The following is a 16,397-nucleotide window of genomic DNA, read 5'->3' on the forward strand; positions in this document are numbered from 1 at the left end:
CCCCTCCCTATCTCTCCTTCCTCCCCATCCTCTTTCCCCCTCCCCATCCTTCCTTCCTGCACATCCTTTTCCCCCCTCCCCATCCATTTCCCCCTCTCCTCCACTTCCCCCCCACCCTTCCCCATCCTCCTCCCCCTTCCCACCAACCCTCCCCACCCCACCCCACCCCACCCTTAACCCCCCACCCCCCCCAAATTTTTTCCTCCCCCTTCTCCCCAACCGCACCAGAGGGCGCTGCGGGCCGGCCCCGGCCCCGGCCCGGCTCGACGGGGCGGGGAAGGGCGGGATGTGCCTCCCTCCCTCCCTCTCTCCTCCCTCCATCCCTCCTTCCCCCCCTCCCTCCCTCCCGCCCCCGCCGCCCGGCCGGGGCTGCGCTCCCACGGTTGCCGCACACGGCGCGGCGGCTCCGAGCCATGAACCCTCGGCGGTGGCCGGGCAGCGCGCCCCGCAGCCGGGCTCTTCCCTCGGGACGTTCCTCTGGGGGACTAAAAACTCTGTGGATACAATGAAGTGGCTCTGGGACTCTTGGGGTAGCAGGAAAAATTAAATAAACCGATGTAAGTTTCTCTCTTATTTTCGTTGTTGGTGTTGGTGGTGTTGTTGCTCGGTAATAATAAATAAAAAAAAAAGAAAAAAAGAAAGAAAAAAAAAAAAGGAGAGCCAAAGATGTCTGGTCGTGAAAATGTTGGAGGAATTTGGCGTGTTGGGATTTTGCCTTCCCCTAAAGTTTTCCCCTCGAGGTGGGAGCGCTGTCCCGTCCGGGCAGGGTGGCGGTGAGGCTGCCGGGCTGGAGGAGAGAGAAGTTGGCTCAGCAAAGCTTGCTCCGGGGTGGAAAAGTGGAGGAGGTAGAGATGTAGGGTTTGCTGCTGAAGGGGAACTCTGGCTGGGAATTTGTCTAGTTTCTGTCTCGCTTCCGCGTCCAGAAGTGCCGGAAAGAGATAACAACACAGAAAATACTCTGCAAATTGTTCGGTAATGTCATGTGGTGTCGGATGTCTTTGAATGGAAATTTAGTGGCACGTTTTGAAGGGAAGAGATGAGCTAGAATGGATATTTCTGCGGTGGCAGGGAAAATTAATCATTCTCCTGTATCATGAGAGTACTACAGATATTACTTATAAGAACTGTCATAATATATTAAGTATATATCTTAATAACACCACTCACCTCAAAGCCATTTGTAGAACACCCGGGCTTAAAACACTTGGAGTTTTTAACGGCATACATTAAAAACTCCACTTGGCTTGTGCAAGTGAAAGGAAAACAGGGAGAACTGTGCTGCACTCCGGCAAGGTGATCGTGATTTTATCAAGGCAGCCCCGGGGGGAACAGTGACATACTGGGAGCACCGCGAGAGAGAATGAAAGCTAAATTAAAGCAAAACTTATGCAACCAAAGTGTGGCTGCAATGGAAATATATCAGACTTTTTAATTATATTTTTTTCCTGGAGATTCGGGTGAGGAGGTGGAGATGAGCTTCTAAAAAGTGGAGAAATACACGAGCCGCGTGCACCTACGGCAACAGGTTTCGTTTTGCTTGGAAAGGATGAGCTGAGCTTTGTGGGTGCTTGAGCTGAGCCCTTCCAGTTGCAACTGGGGCAGCTGCTGATCCTGCAGACGGGCAGCAGATCTGGAGCTGGTGGCCCCGATTTCTCCCACAGCTGGGGCAACAAGCAGCTATTCCCGAAATACAGGGTGTATGGTGGAATAACCGCGGCGATTCAAAGAGGATTTGTCAATACTAAAAATAAACAGGCCCGCAGATGCGTCCTAAAGGGTCATGTCCAGTCATAACATTTTCAGGGCGGATGTGCCGATTTCACGATTTTGCTTGTGCGTGTCCTGTCCAGGGTGCTGAAGTTCATTTTGCTGCTATTTCCCAGGATTTCTGGGCTTTGCAGAACTGGTTTTTGGAGGCCTCCTCTCGGGTTAAGGCAGTGGAGGTTGAGTTGGAGGGTCCCCCCTGGGTGGCATGACGAGGACGCAGGGATGTGTTTTCAGACACGTATATTTGATCCGTCCTTTTGGCGTGGGAAAGCAGGCCAGGTGGAGTCGCAGATGGATCCAGCAGATCCTATAAGCTTTTGGTGGCAGAGAACTGGAAAGGTCAGAGCTGTAAGGCAGTGAGGAGTGAAACCCCCGTATTCTAATGGACTAAGAAAGTGGTGTTTTTGAGAGTACTGCTGCTTATTGGTTTGGGTGCCTTGCCTCCGATGAGATGTTGTCTGGTTCCAAAAAAGTTGCGGGGAACCCTGTGTTGGGATGCGATAGGAATGATGCAAATGGGATTGGAGTGATGCCCAATGATTTCGGTAATATTTTTGTTTTTCTGGTGTAGCCTTTTCAAATGGCAAACACAGCTGATGGAGACCTTCAGAAATAGAGGGTGCTTAAGAAAAAAAGCATGTCTTTTGGGGGAAGAGTGTCTCAACAATTAAGCAATGGAAGCCTGTGCTGCAAGTTGTGATATTTTTAGATTAATGTGCCAAAAGGTCTCAGCTTTAAGTAGTGGGGTTTATGTAATCTTTGGTATGAGACAGATCGCAGTATTGCCAGAAATAAGCATAGAGGAATATGCTACTTAACTTGTATGTGTTTGGAGTTTCATGTTGTAATGTGTTTTTTTCCTCAGTTCTTGAAATTAATTCTGAATCCTTTTATCATGCAGATTTGTACTTTTTGTCTAGGACTCTCAAAGGGCTTTAGAAACACAAAGGAAGAGATTTTGATACCTGTGTCTGCATGGAGAAGTAGTTTATGCTGTGAGGAGTGCTGTAGATTTAAAGCATGCAAAAACTCTGTACAGTATGGTTGAGAACTGATATTGTTTCATAGCCTCAGTCACTTGTTAGAGATCACAGAGGAACTCAGTTGCATCATTGGGTATGTAGCCCAAATATTTTGACCATGAAGGGTGTATGTAGATCATGAGGCTTCCTGCCTCTGAATGACAGCTTATGGGTATAGAGTTTAAAACTGCAACACAGAGGAAAGCATTGTATTCTTGGCTTGAATCAGAAACTAGCCTCTGTTCGTGCTATGATGGACTAACCCCCATGGGACCAGTTAACACCTCCTAAGACTTCTACAGGTACAGAAAACAGCTGAGTAGTGACTGTGTTCTTGATTTAAATGCATAGTCATATTTAAAATTTGTATTGATAGAAAATGACATTCTGAAAGGCATAGAAGATTTATGAACTATAGCTAGTTTTAACTTCTTTAAAAGTCTTATTTTTGGTGTTAGACAAGAATTTATCCCTTCTTTACTATTTCCAATTTAGTATCTGAAAGGAATCTTCTGCACATGTATGTGAGGAAAGAACATTTTGGGTTGCCTGTTAAAGTGTGTTGAGTGGTTATTCAGAAATCCTGGTCATGCTTTTTGGAAGGAACAGCTTATCATCTATCACCTCCTCAGATGTCTTTGTTTTTTAAAGCTCAATTTGAAAAACACAGAAGAGACCTGTTGTTTTCATAGGGTGGTTGCTCAGTTCTTCTTTAAAATTACTACCTTGTAAGTTGTCTCCAATCGTCTTCAAGAATTATTTTGGAAAATTATAGGTCTGATAGTTAAAAGGTGGCAACAAGTAATTTCTCACTTCTGTTAAATAAAAATCATGTTTTACAAAGGCAGTGTCTCTCTGAAGTATATACTTGACTTCTGCTTGTGTTACATGCTATCTTGTGGTAGAGCCTTAATCAAAGAATGAATTTATATTTTAAATTCTATCACTGCTTCTCCCTTTTGTCTACAATGACTATTGTTATTGATGCCTGAAAGTGCCCAAGGCCAGGCTGGATGGGGGTTTGGGCAGTCTGTGCTGATGGGAGGTGTCCCTGCCCATGGCAGGAGGATGGAACCGGATGGTCCTTAAGGTCCCTTCCAACCCGAGCCATTCTTTGATTCTAACCTGGAGGAAAAGACACGAAATCACTCGGGTATATCCCTATGTGCTTACAGTGGATATCTATTCCATGGTATCGTATATCTCTGCAAACAGATCAGATAAGCATCTGTTTGTTTATCATTAAAATAACCATCATCCTTATGAACACTGACCAATACAAAACCCTTGCTATATTTCTATTGATCTTGTTTTATTATTTATTTTGCAAACCAAACTGATGGGCCCACTTTGACCTGGCTCTGTCTCTTTGGGTTTCTCTTGCAAAGTGACAGTTTCTAAATCAGGAAGGAAATCAGGTCACATTTCTGGCTCTGCAGGATTTATATCACTGCTCTTCTTTCAAAGTAATTAGAGTTACTAATAATGAGGAAAAGAAAACTTTTCCAGAACTGGTATGTCCCTAACCCCTCTCTCCTTCTTGCTGTTTTTGTGTCACAGAAGAGATCCCGGTAGTGCAGAAAGTTTGTTGTGGAGGATCCTTTTGCTCCACCATTCAGACTGTGACCTCCTTCAAGTTAAGCTGCAGGTGATGTGGTCACTATTACAAAGATGCCTTCCTTTCCTTATATTAACAGTTTCCTTCTTTATTCCCTACTCGTTCCAGTATGGTGTTACTGGGCCATCTGTGGGCGTCCCGGTCCCAGTGGGTGAGCTCCCACAGTGGAGCTGCTCAGGTTCCAGCTTGGGAGAAGAATGAGGAGACACTGACAAAGAGCTGTTCCCATCCTGGTCCCTGAGCAGGCTGGGGACAGAGGAGGGGGACAAGATAAGAATAAGAGACACAGTGGTTTTGTTAAATATGTGTAGTGCCAGCTATTGTGGTCATGGCTTGTATCCCTTCTTTACAAGCTACTTATCAGTCACAGTTCACTGCAGCATACTCCCAGGAAAGCTGGCAACTGAACGACAAAAATTCCCTCTCCTTTAATATGTCCACCTTTGAGGTGGGGCTCAGCCTCCTGCAAGGAGGTTTGCAAACCCTTCGTGTGCAAAATTTTCATTCATGTCGAAAGACCCCTTATCTTTCATGGCAAAAACATGCCTCCCTGCTCTTTGAAACCAACAAAGCCATTTTAATCACAATTCTGCATGACAAAAATGGCTTGATTTTTTTTATCATAATAGTTCAAGAGCTTTTTTAAATACAGAGATACCACACTTCAAATAATAAAGTTGTACCAAAACAGGCTGAAAACTTTAAAATTCTGTTCAGCACTGAGTTTCCCTTTTCCTTTTTTTTTTTTTTAATTGAATTTAATTTGAATTTAATTGATTTTAAAGTGAGAACATTTCTTATTTACCTTATAGAAAATAAGTTGTTCCTTATCAGATTGTTTATTCAACTTTCAGTTTGAATTGAACTTCCTTGGCTCACTAAGCATCCACTAAAGAGGTTTTTGCTGCAGTGCTAGAAAGCCCTGCCAACAGGTTACAGGTTGTTTTTTAACCTTGCTGGATTCCTAAGAAGCTAAAACTGCTGTGCATCATTTGAAAGTTATCAGACTTTACTAACTTTAGTCTAACTCCAAGATTAGTATGGGACATTTAAAATGTCATACTGATGGTCAATATTTGAGTGTATAACACTGAAAGCAGACTGTGGGCATGAGTAAGGTGTCTATGTTGGAAGTACGGAGTGTCTCTCAGTAGTCATGGAGTTTGTAGGCTGATTTTCACCAATAAGCCAGGTTTTAGAGTTTTGGAGGGGTTTTGTCTTGGTGGGGTGCAGTTGTTTGTTTAGTGTGGTTGGTTTATTTTTTTATTATTTTTGTTTGTTTGTTTGTTTTTTGTTCTGTTTCTAAATGCTTTAGAAAAAATCGAGGAATCTGTGCAATAGGAAGATATAGGAAAACTTGCTCGTGGACAAATTCTTTCAAGACCCATTAGCTGAAGATAAATTAGATTCTAAGTTTTGAGGCCAAAATCCATTCTCAAAGACTCTATTATTCATAAAGTGATTTTTCAAAGATTCGTAATGAAACATTCACTTTACGCAAACAAATGGGCAGTGTTGTTTGTGTCTCAGTGGCTCAATATGCCACCATTTACCCCTGGCTGGCCTACAGAATACTGACAAGAGGTTTAAAAGTCACAGGAGCCAGATGCCCACTTGGCCCAGGGTAATCAGAACAGGGCAGCATAGAGGGATCATTTCAGGTGATTTTCAGTGAGCAAAATCCACCCCAGTCAGAGCCAGCTCAGGTTTTGTGCCCCACTGCCAGCCCACTTCAGTCCTCAGAGGAGCATTTCTGCTGCTGGGCTATACGAGGGCAGCCATTGCCCTGGGGAAATCCCCAAAAAACATGAACTTTTCAAAAAATCATGCCGGTGACAATTAAATAGACCAGTAAGTCCTCACTGTTGTGTAAAGCTCAAAAAATTGAGCAAGTCTGTGATGAAAATTTATTTTTTTACTCCATGATATAGCCACCTAAAAGGAGTAGAGGTGTTAGGGGGAGGCTTTGCACAGTGGTGGGAAACTCTGCAGGTGCCTGTGCTGCTGGAGATGCAGCACAAGCTGCGGGACAGCACGGGTGGTGGAAGGGGAGCATGAAATGATGAGAGAGCTTCAGCCCAGCTTGCACAGCTTGGAAACGCATCATTAAAGCATTACAGCCTGACCTGTAGACAGGCATTTAGCATCGTCCCAGGTCTGACACGTTAGTAGCTGTTACATAATGCACAATTATAAAATCACGCCAAAGACTCTTTAAAATACCTTCCTGATTACAACTGGGCAATTGCGCTGCTTTTAATGGGGCTGGGTGCTGCGGGTAAGGTACCCCCTGCACCAGCGCATATTCCCTTCCCTGGCAGCTTGAAATACTTTGCCAGGTGGAGCTAACAGTGCCATTCCCTTGGTCAGGAGAAGATCTCCTCCCTCTAAAGCTCCCTGGTGCTTGTGTCCTCATCCTGGTTCACCTGCCCATGTCTGCTCTTACGTTACGGGGGTTGTCCTTTGCGCCTGGACGAGGGTTTCTACCCACCCCTGATCCCCAGATTTAGCACAGCAAGCACGGCAGCATGACGCAGCCACTTCCTTGCCCTCCCTGGGGCCAAGCACATCATCTCTATTGCCTCCCTGGCTGGAGTTTGAGGCCGTGACATCGAGTGATGTGCGGCATCCATGCTGCTGAAGGGGCTGGAGGCAATAAGAGGGGTTGGGAAGCACTGCAAGTATCTTAAGGATTTTTTTTTTTTGGTCTTTATCTTTAAACAGTGTTTCATGTTGAAAAGTCTAATCTCCCTCAACACATGCATGTAATTCCCATTCATGTGAGAACAGAGGCTGCTGCCGGCATGCTCAGGAAATAACTCCGTCAGAGCTGCAGTGCGTGGCAAAGTTACCCGTAGCTTGCTGAAGTCCTTGTCGCTTTTTCCTTCCGTTCATTTGTCAAGCAGAGGGCTGGGTTCTGCTCTCAGCTCCATAAATCCAGATCGACTCATCTGACTTCGGTGGAGCTAATCCAGATTTGTGCAGCAGCTTCCCCGAGGACTGCCCGGTTTCGCTCTGGGTGACAGTTAGTGTGCCAGTGTCAGAATACATCTGATCTAGCCAGATTCCCTGTCTTGAATCATTAGTTATTCCTTGGCAAAAGTTTCTCAGAAAGAGCTGTTGTATTTGAAAACAATATACAAATTCTGTTGCTAATGTTAGAAAGTACAGGATTTTTTTTTCTCTTACTGTTGAAACTAAATATAATTTGAAAGATAATGTACAAGAATTTAAATATAGCATGCAATTATACATTGCATATGAATAGTTTCTCTCATTTTTAACATGCTTAGATTTTTTTTTACCAGTCTTTCTCAGCAGACAGCTGTTAGATAAAGAGAGAGAAGTGAATAGTTGTTATGAAACGACATGTCATAGCTGAAGGAAAAAAAAAAATCATCATATGAATATCAGAGGAAAAAGACAGAACAAGTCATCTCTCACTTCCTGTGCCTTTTGCTCCCGTCATGTCCTTTCTTGGCACTTCTGAACTTTAGCTGCAGAAGTAATTTTGTTCCTGAACATAATGCTTAAGATCTGCAACAAATTTCCATTGCACTCCTGTTCTGTCTGGGTGCAGGGAGTTTTGAATCAAGGCTCTGAATTCTTTACAGGAGGATGAAAGTGGAGTAGAAACCTTCCTAGGAAAGTCTATGAGTTCTTGGGTTCCTTTACCTTTAGTAAAAGTCTTGTTTGAGTTGCATTGGGTTTTCTTTCCTGTGAAGTTGCCTAAACTTGAAAGTTCCCCAGAGTTTTCTCACAGTGTCCCAACAAGCAGCTGCAAGGTGTACGGACATCCACCTGGGTGCCCAGGGTGGTTTGGGCAACCTGCTTTGTCCTGTAGTTGTCAACACCCCAGAAACACTGTACTGGGTCACACATGGCCTTTTTGGGGGTATGGAGGTGGCAAAAAAAAAGATCCCCAAACTTAAAAATATAATAATAATAAAATACTCATGGTGACTCCAGACTCCTGGGAACAGAGGAAGTGGCTGAATATGAGGTTATGGTCTGAAAACACTGAAAGATTCTGGGCTGTGGTTTTCTTTTATTAATTAGCTAAAGTGATATTCAGAATCTGAAACCAAGGCTTTTAGGCACATCTCTGGTGCCTAATTCTGCTGGCTGTCTCCTTGCACGGTGAATCAGGAGACTGTTTATTGAAGTCAGTGATGCAGCGTCAACGTAAGTGCAACATAAGGGAGATGGGGGATTTGTTTACGAGCATAAAAATCCCCTGGACAGTTTAATACTAACAGTGAAAATTACTGAATAGCTGCAAAGCATAGGCTTTAAATGTAGCTGAAATAAGTTTTCTGGAATATCTCCAGCACTATTTTAAGGGCCTGATCCAGACCCCAATGCAGCCAAAGGTAAAGATCCTTTTGATTTCTTTGGATCAAGCATTATATTTCTGAAACACCATTCCTGCTCCTAGAATTTTCTAAAGGTGTCTTTCAGGTAGTTTTTGATTACCTATTAGGCCAGATGTAATGTCTTTTGTATTCCTTTAGTTCTTGGATTGGTTAAATATAAGAAGGAAATAGCATAATAATTCTGTTGCACAGCACATTCTAATTTTCCATGTACTTATTCATTGGAGAAGATGTAGAAAACTATCTTTGGTTGCCTGTTTTCCCAAAGAAAACTGTTTTTACCATTGCCCTTACTGTGCGTCTGTCCTGTCCTGTAGCTTTTGAACCTGCTGGATTATTTGGCTCAGAGATTTAGGACTAGAAGATATTTGGGTTGTGTGAGTTTTGTCAAAGGAAAGGGTGATCCCAGATAGAGAGTAGAGAGACTCAGAGAAAGGTCTTTTCCAACCTAGATGATTCTATCATTGTAAAGAAGGTGACTGTAGGGTGACTCAGCCACATAACTTCATGACAGCCAATCCCCCAGAGACCCATAGGGAAGCAGATTATTTTAAGTAAAGTGAATTGTTCAAAAAAATTTTAGTGTATTGTACTGTATTGTATTGTATTTTTGGTATCCCACTGCCAGGCTGGTGTCCACTTAACCTACATTAACCAGGTTCATGAGGTCACATAATGCCAGGTGTAGACTATGTAGAGCTAATTGTATAGTTTTAAAGGAGATTTAGGGAACAAAGCTCTGGGATTTCGTCCCTTTTTAAAATCACATCTGAAAAGACTCCAACATAAAAATTTGTGCGCGCAGCTGTGAGAGTTTGTGGTCCTGATAAAGACCAGAAGAGATGAAAGAGGGATATATATATTGTCCCAGAGGACCATGGCCCTCCCTCCACTCTAATCCTGCCCCACACATGGCTAAGACCGTATGCATGCCTGAGAGATGTTCGTCTGTACTGGCACCACATCAAGTATGAATTACTAACCATGTATATACATACAAATCTATAAAAATCAGGAATAAAGCAGAGCTATTGAAAATGCAATTTTCAGCTGCACCAGCTGGAACACAATTTCTAGCTCCACCAGTTGCACACTCCCCATTTTGCTGGGATCTGTCATCTGTGGTGTCAGATGGGGGATGTGTGCCTGCCTATTGCATGACGGTGGTGCAAATGGAGCTGGCATTTAGTGGGGATGTACTGAGGACCTCCCCCCCCGTGCATGTGCACCCTTGCAGCAAGGCTGCAGCTGCTTCTCCCATGGCCATCACTGCGAGATGGTACGAGGAAGGGAAAATGGAGAAATAATCCCCAGCTGACACCGTTCCTGCCAGGAGGCACACGTGGCCAGCAGCGATTTACACAGCCATAGCAGGGACTGGCCTGGGTTCAAAGGAGAACAGAGGTGGCCCCCTTCTGCTCCTCCTCCTCACCCTGCTCTGCTACAGGCTTTGCCTTCCCTGAGCAGTAAAACCCACTTTCTGCCATTGCTTACAGACCAAAATGCTTTTTTTTTTTCCCTATATATTGCATAGGATGCTAATTGCCAGGTGGGCTTTCTGAGCTAATAGTTGGGATATAGCCTTTAGTAATGCTTATAGTCTTTAAGTAATGCTTATCTTCTGTGAGTCTGTCAAGTTATCCATCCCCAGTGTCAACCCTATTCAGCTAGAAAACATGCTGAACAGCAACATGTGTCTCCTATGAAGTCTGGTGTCCCTGTTCAAGCACATCTTGGAGATTCAGATGCTCCTTTGATCAAGAAACCGTGTTAGGAAGTGCAAGAGGGCAGGTGTGCCAGCATGCTCCATGTTTGCTAGATCATGTGTGTTCATCATGCCAATAACTTCAGGTTCCTCAGATCCTGAACGAAACCTGGAAGAATGTGCTTGCAATGACATTTTCTTCTCTCACTTAAGTGGCCCAGGATCCCATCTTGAATGCAGAGCACCAGCAGTTCATGCTCACTGAAAATTGCGGCAGCTGGACAAGCGAAGTGCTTTGCAGCACCACAAGGCCCAAACCAGGCCTCATGGCGGCCTGCAGCTCCCTCACGAGGGGAGAGGAGGGGCAGGCGCTGAGCTCTGCTCCCTGGGGACAGTGACAGGACCCGAGGGAACGGCATGGAGCTGGGACAGGGGAGGGTCAGGCTGGGGGTTAGGGAAAGGGTCTGCACCCAGAGGTGGTCGGGCACTGGGACAGGCTGCCCAGGGCAGTGGTCACAGCACCGAGCTGCAGGAGTTCAAGGAGTGTTTGAACACCGCTCTCAGACACGGGGTCTGTTTTTGGGGTGCTCCTGTATGGAGCCAGGACTCAATAATACTTGTGGGTCCCTTCCAAATCAGGATGTTCTGTGATTCTAGGATTCTAGGACTCAAAATGCTGGACCTTACACATTTAGTTGAAATATCCCTATGTTGGTTCTAATTTTCCTCCTAATGCTAGTCTGAAAGCTGGTTTTATATTCATAGCTAGTTTTGTGCATGTTTGAATAGCTCCCTGGTACATTATTTCTTTAGGTAGATTTCTATAATGTTAATGAATGTGAAAGTTGTGATTAGCACAGGAGATTATTGCTTATAGCAACTACACAATGTATTAGGCAACCCATCAGTCTTGCTGTTAGAGCACTCTGCAGAATTCGATAAGTGACATTATTTACACAGTTGCCTTTATGAGCTTGAGAAACTTTGCAAAAACGTGTTATAATCTAGGCAATAGCTTTGCTAAAAAGCAAGTTAGCTTCATCGATTGCATTTCTTCACTTTGGTTACTGAACTGCGTGCTAAAAATAAATTAAAAAAAGCCATAATTGAGATCAATCTCTAATTGATTTTGACTTGTCGTGCCCAGTTAAAAGCAGAACCGATGCTTTCTGGAATGTTACTGATGTTCAGAGACTTTGTAGAGCTGCATACACGGAAAAGCATCAATAGCAAAAAGTACGATCTCTTAATTTGGGCTTCATACAGAATTTTTGGTACTTAAATGTCAGACTAAAGTTCAAGTGTTCTTCAAAGTCCAGCAAGAAACTTCAGTGTCAATGAAATTCCTGTTAAAACTGTCCTGTGAGGCTTTGCTGCCTGTAAAGGCTGGTTCCTTGAGCCAGAAATCAGTGATCCATGGGCTGTGTAAGCAAAGGCTTGGCAACAGGGTGGTGGTTAACATGGAGAGCCTCTGATGGGGTTATCCATGGTGGGATCTGTGCTCGTCACGCAATGAAAGCCAGCCTCAGCTGCTCCACAGACGCTTTGGCTGTGGGTCAGACAGGGACAGACGCCCTGAGGACAGCCGGGACGGGCTGCATGGCTCCATGCTGTCCCCGCACAGGGCTCACGGTGGACTCGGGTTGCAGCTCCAGTGCTAAACATTGTGGAAAACGCTCTTTCCAAGAAGCACGAGGTCAGGTGGGGACCCAATGCACTGCGTCCCGCTCCTCCATCTCCAAAAATACCACCCTGCTCCCTCCGCTGCTTTTCTGGTTGTTTTTCAGTGGACCGCCAGCCCTGTGCCCCAGGGACGGAGGGAGGGGAGAGCCAAAGCAGAGGACAGCCTATTTTTAGGCTGACTATCTCCCACTCCCTGGCATGCTGGGTGCCAATGAGGTGGTGTCGCAGGGCGATGCTCGCCTGTCTGCAACACAGCCCCTGGAGCAGGAGAGGAGTGGAGATTTGAGCCACCTTCCTGCAGGCTGGGAGGGTCCCAGTGCCTGTCTAGATCAGCAGTAAGTTTTCACCTTTGCATCTGTTTATTTCCAACTGGATAGCTTTCTCATCCCTCCCCTCGCATTTTATAACAGAGCTACATAAATGCTGTGCTGTGCGGTGTTTTCAAGCCCACTGCTTGTGCCTTTCACTTGATTTGGTAGTGGGATAAAAAAAATAAATAAATACAGGTTATAGAATTTAGGCTCAACTGCATCCATCAGAGATTATTAAACTGTAAAGTGAAACTGTGATCACCTCCTCCATTTCAATAATAGCAGAGGAGTCCCCATAATTCATTAGTGTTGGAGCTAGAGCATATATTACCTAGAAAACATTAATTCAGGGAGGTGGATTTTCCATCCTTCAGTCTTTGGTAAATTGGCAGTCTTTGGAAAATCACAGTCAAATTATTTTGTTAAAAGTGTGCACATTGTGCCTTATTTATATATCTTTTGTTCCAGTTCCCGGCCACTGGATTTCTTCTATGTTTGTCTGACAGGCTGCAAAGCCCTCTGTAATATGCAGAGTAGCAGTATTGTTGTGGCTGTGTTTGTCCAAGGGTACTGGTACAGAGATGAATTCATCCTTTGCCTTTCTCTTTGGAGCTCTTTGCATCATTTACCATAAGTCTGGTTTCCAGCCTGTAAATGTCCTTGGTGATGCTTCCCTCAGCCTTTCTAATTCATCCCCATAACCCTTGAGTTGGCGACATCAAAACTGAGCACTGTACGGGGGCAACATTCCCATCAAATTATATTTGTGCCCTCTCAGCGCTGATTAACCAAGCCCTGCATCAGCTATTCTGCTTGTCTGGCCAGAAAGCAGAGGTGACGTTCACTCAGATCTTTCTGTTTATCCATATAAAATCCTGCCACAAGTGCTTTACAGCAGTGTTCCAAGACCTAGGAAAGCAACATTGATACTCAGAGTGAATTCTGGCCAAGCCTCTAGTAACCCTTGGGTACAGTTATCCTGACTTGTTGATTTAAAAAGTCAAGCTGTAGAAGTTTCTGTATGTAGTACCTCTTTGTTATTTGTAAAATGGAAAAAATGTCATTCTCAGAGTGTTATTCCTCTGTTGTATTTTTTTTTCCCTGAATACAGAACAGAAATCTGTGTTGAACATTTTTGCCTTTTCTGTGGCGTTGCACCTGACAGTACTTCCACAATACATTTTGGTCTTTGTGTTTGAAAAGTTCATTCTTGTCTTCAAAAAGGCCAGTGATGTCTCTAGCCACAGATTTCTCACTGCGTCTTTTTGCTTTACTGTTGTCACCTAAGTCACTTTTATCATTCTTTCCTTCATTTTTATTTTATTTTATTTCTTTTTTTATATATATTTTATTTTAATAAGCTTTGCGCAGTGATGTGTGCAGCATTTCTTTGCACCATGTAAGATATTTTGGTTGATATAGGAGAGGAGGCAGAAACTCTTCCAAGCCCTTCAGTGCCCGGGGAGCTGACTGCCTCGTCATGCTGTGGCTGGACCTTTCTCTCTCTTTGCATTGCCTGGCCAACATGGGATTTGCAGGACGATGCAGCAGGTATTTGGAGAGAGCTGGGAAATGAAGGAAGTTCAAGTCCCCAACATCTTATGAAGGGTGGAATTCTTTCCAAGTTAATAGCCTCAACAAAACAGATCTGCTTCATATCACCAAACCTTGATGCATCTCTTTTAATGCAGGACAGGCTAAAGAGGCTGCAGTCCCCCATCATTACCATATCACACATGAGGGCAGCTGCAAATAATCTCCTTTTCTCTGATAAGATCTTGTTGCATTGTCACGCCACCTTCTGTGTTTCTGCTAACATGTAGTTGGGACTTCAGAAAATGAAACCAGGGCCAGAAACAGTTGACATCCTACGGCCACTTCCTTTCTGCAGCCAAGCAGTAAGTCACATCTCTGCATCCTAAACTGGAGACTGCACCAAAACAGCATCCTTGGGATGCTCACTGGCCTCAGCACTCTCTTGCTGGGCTGAAACACCCAGGATTTTGGGAGAAGCCCTCTGCTCTGTGGGAAAGCCCAGGCTGGGAGGTGAGCTACAAACACTGGGTGAATGAGCTGAGTGGTAAGGATTGTAAGGAGGAAAGGCAGCTTCACAAATTATGATTGAATCTCTACAAGCCAGTGACTTTTTCATTTACAGAAAGTACCAGAATTCAGTCTTTCAAGCCTCCTGATACTGGGGTCCCTTATTAGCAAGAGGCCCAAGGCCTCCTGGCTCTGACTGAACATGAACTCTGGGCTGATGCATATTTATTATTATTTTCTGTTTCATGCTGCTGATTGTCCCAGATGCAGCAGAGGAAAATGACTTTCAAATGAGAAGATTTTCATAAGCCTAGAGCATAACTGTACTTAGAATGCAAACTTTAATCAGTTATTATCTGGAAAAATGTCTAACAAAGTGCCAATCTCTGCTGGGTTCCCCAATCATCCTAACATCAGCTACAGGTGGTCCTTGGACGAAACATAACTCCCGTGTAAAGCATTTTGGGCTCCTTGTAGGGACCTTGGAGCAGGGACCACCCACCTTTCTTATGTACTCTGAGAATAATTATAAATATTAATGATAATGATTAATTTATCTTGGTCAGAAAGCTTTACTTCACTGGGGGAGCAGAGTATTTTTAGTCTTGAGAATCTTGGAATGTTTTTGGCAACATCTTACTGTTGGATTCAAGTGTCTGCTTCTTCAGTTCAGCAGTCAGGTTCCCATACCCTTGGCCAAAGGAGTGCCCCTAATCCGAAAGAGGCATCAAACCATCTGGCACCCCAAAGCACCCAGTGCTAGGCACTTTACAGGGGGTCAAACCCCACATGGGAGGAAGCTCTGCTGCAAGATCTCATATCACCCCTCACCATCCCACTGCACTCTAGGGCCACTCCCTGCCCCAAGAGCTTTTGCTCTGCACCTAAAAAATGCAGGTACCCGTGTAAGTGGTTGCAGTAAAGAGCTACCAGAGGAGGCAGTTTTTTTCAGGGCACAACCAGAGAGCCTACTTAGCATAGTTTTACAGGCTGCTAATGTGGTTTTATTGCTTCTAGGACCTGACCTATTATTGTTATGTGCTGTGGATGCTTTTATTCATTTGGAACTGGTCCAGGGATCTCTAACGGAGCTTTGCACAGCATGACCTAGGTATGCCCAATGTAACACTCCTCCCATGCACTGGGAAAGATGTGTTGTTTTTTTTTGCACTGCAACTGGGAGGCTTGGGGAATTAGGCTGGCAGCACAACTTACCTTTGCAGATGCTGTGCTCTGGATCCTGCAGGGTACTGGAGGACTACAGGGTGGGAGGAAGGGGTGTCTCCCTGCTCCCCATCACTGCATGAGGCCGTAGGTTTCTTTTTGTTCTGTTGTGGGCTCAGTGTGCGTGTGCAGAGCTCTTCAGTCCAAGCGCTGGTGTGCAATGAGTCATCCCCCTCTGCTGCTAATAGAAAACTCGACAGAGCCCAGATTAGAAATGGACAAGGGATGGTTTCTCAGACTCACCTTCCCCCGCACCACTGAGCCCAGGAGTTGCACAGCCACGGCTGCTCTGCTCCATGCCCTTTTCTCCCTCCGATGGGTTGAAAACCCATGGGGGAGAGGAGGGATGAGGCAGAGGAGGGTGGAGGAAAATTCAGTGAGTCTTGGTTAGGCAAAGAGGCCTCATTCATCCTGACCCATCACCAGGACCAGCTCTGCCTTGCCATTGTTCCCATGGCCAAAATAATGGATCTCAGCATTATCTGTAGTCCTTTAAGCATTTACTATGTTTTGGTGTTACTAGTTTTGACTTTCTATCCCATTTTACAGCCTCAAATAGCTAAAGTGAATGTTTTCTGTTTATTGAGCTTTTCGTGGTTTCTTGATAATTAACAGCATTTTCCTACATTTTTTTCCATGCTTAAAATG

General features: G+C 44.6%; 1 protein-coding gene across 9 annotated transcripts in view; it reads left to right on the forward strand.

Annotated features, from left to right (window-relative positions):
• The first annotated feature begins 357 nt into the window (after positions 1-357).
• Positions 358-16,397, forward strand: part of LOC137852076 (sodium channel protein type 5 subunit alpha-like) — a 206,768-nt gene continuing 190,728 nt past the window's right edge. For 7 of the 9 annotated variants that reach the window (XM_068673366.1, XM_068673369.1, XM_068673364.1 and 4 more), the window contains exon 1: positions 358-557. The gene's annotated coding sequence lies outside the window, so the exon portion shown is untranslated. Of the gene's footprint in view, positions 558-2,973; positions 3,092-12,383; positions 12,507-16,397 lie in introns of those variants that run through there. The other 2 variants (XM_068673367.1, XM_068673368.1) reach the window with 2 other exon arrangements.

The sequence above is a fragment of the Anas acuta genome, chromosome 2, assembly GCF_963932015.1.
Source record: "Anas acuta chromosome 2, bAnaAcu1.1, whole genome shotgun sequence".
NCBI classification, from domain to species: Eukaryota; Metazoa; Chordata; class Aves; order Anseriformes; family Anatidae; genus Anas; species Anas acuta.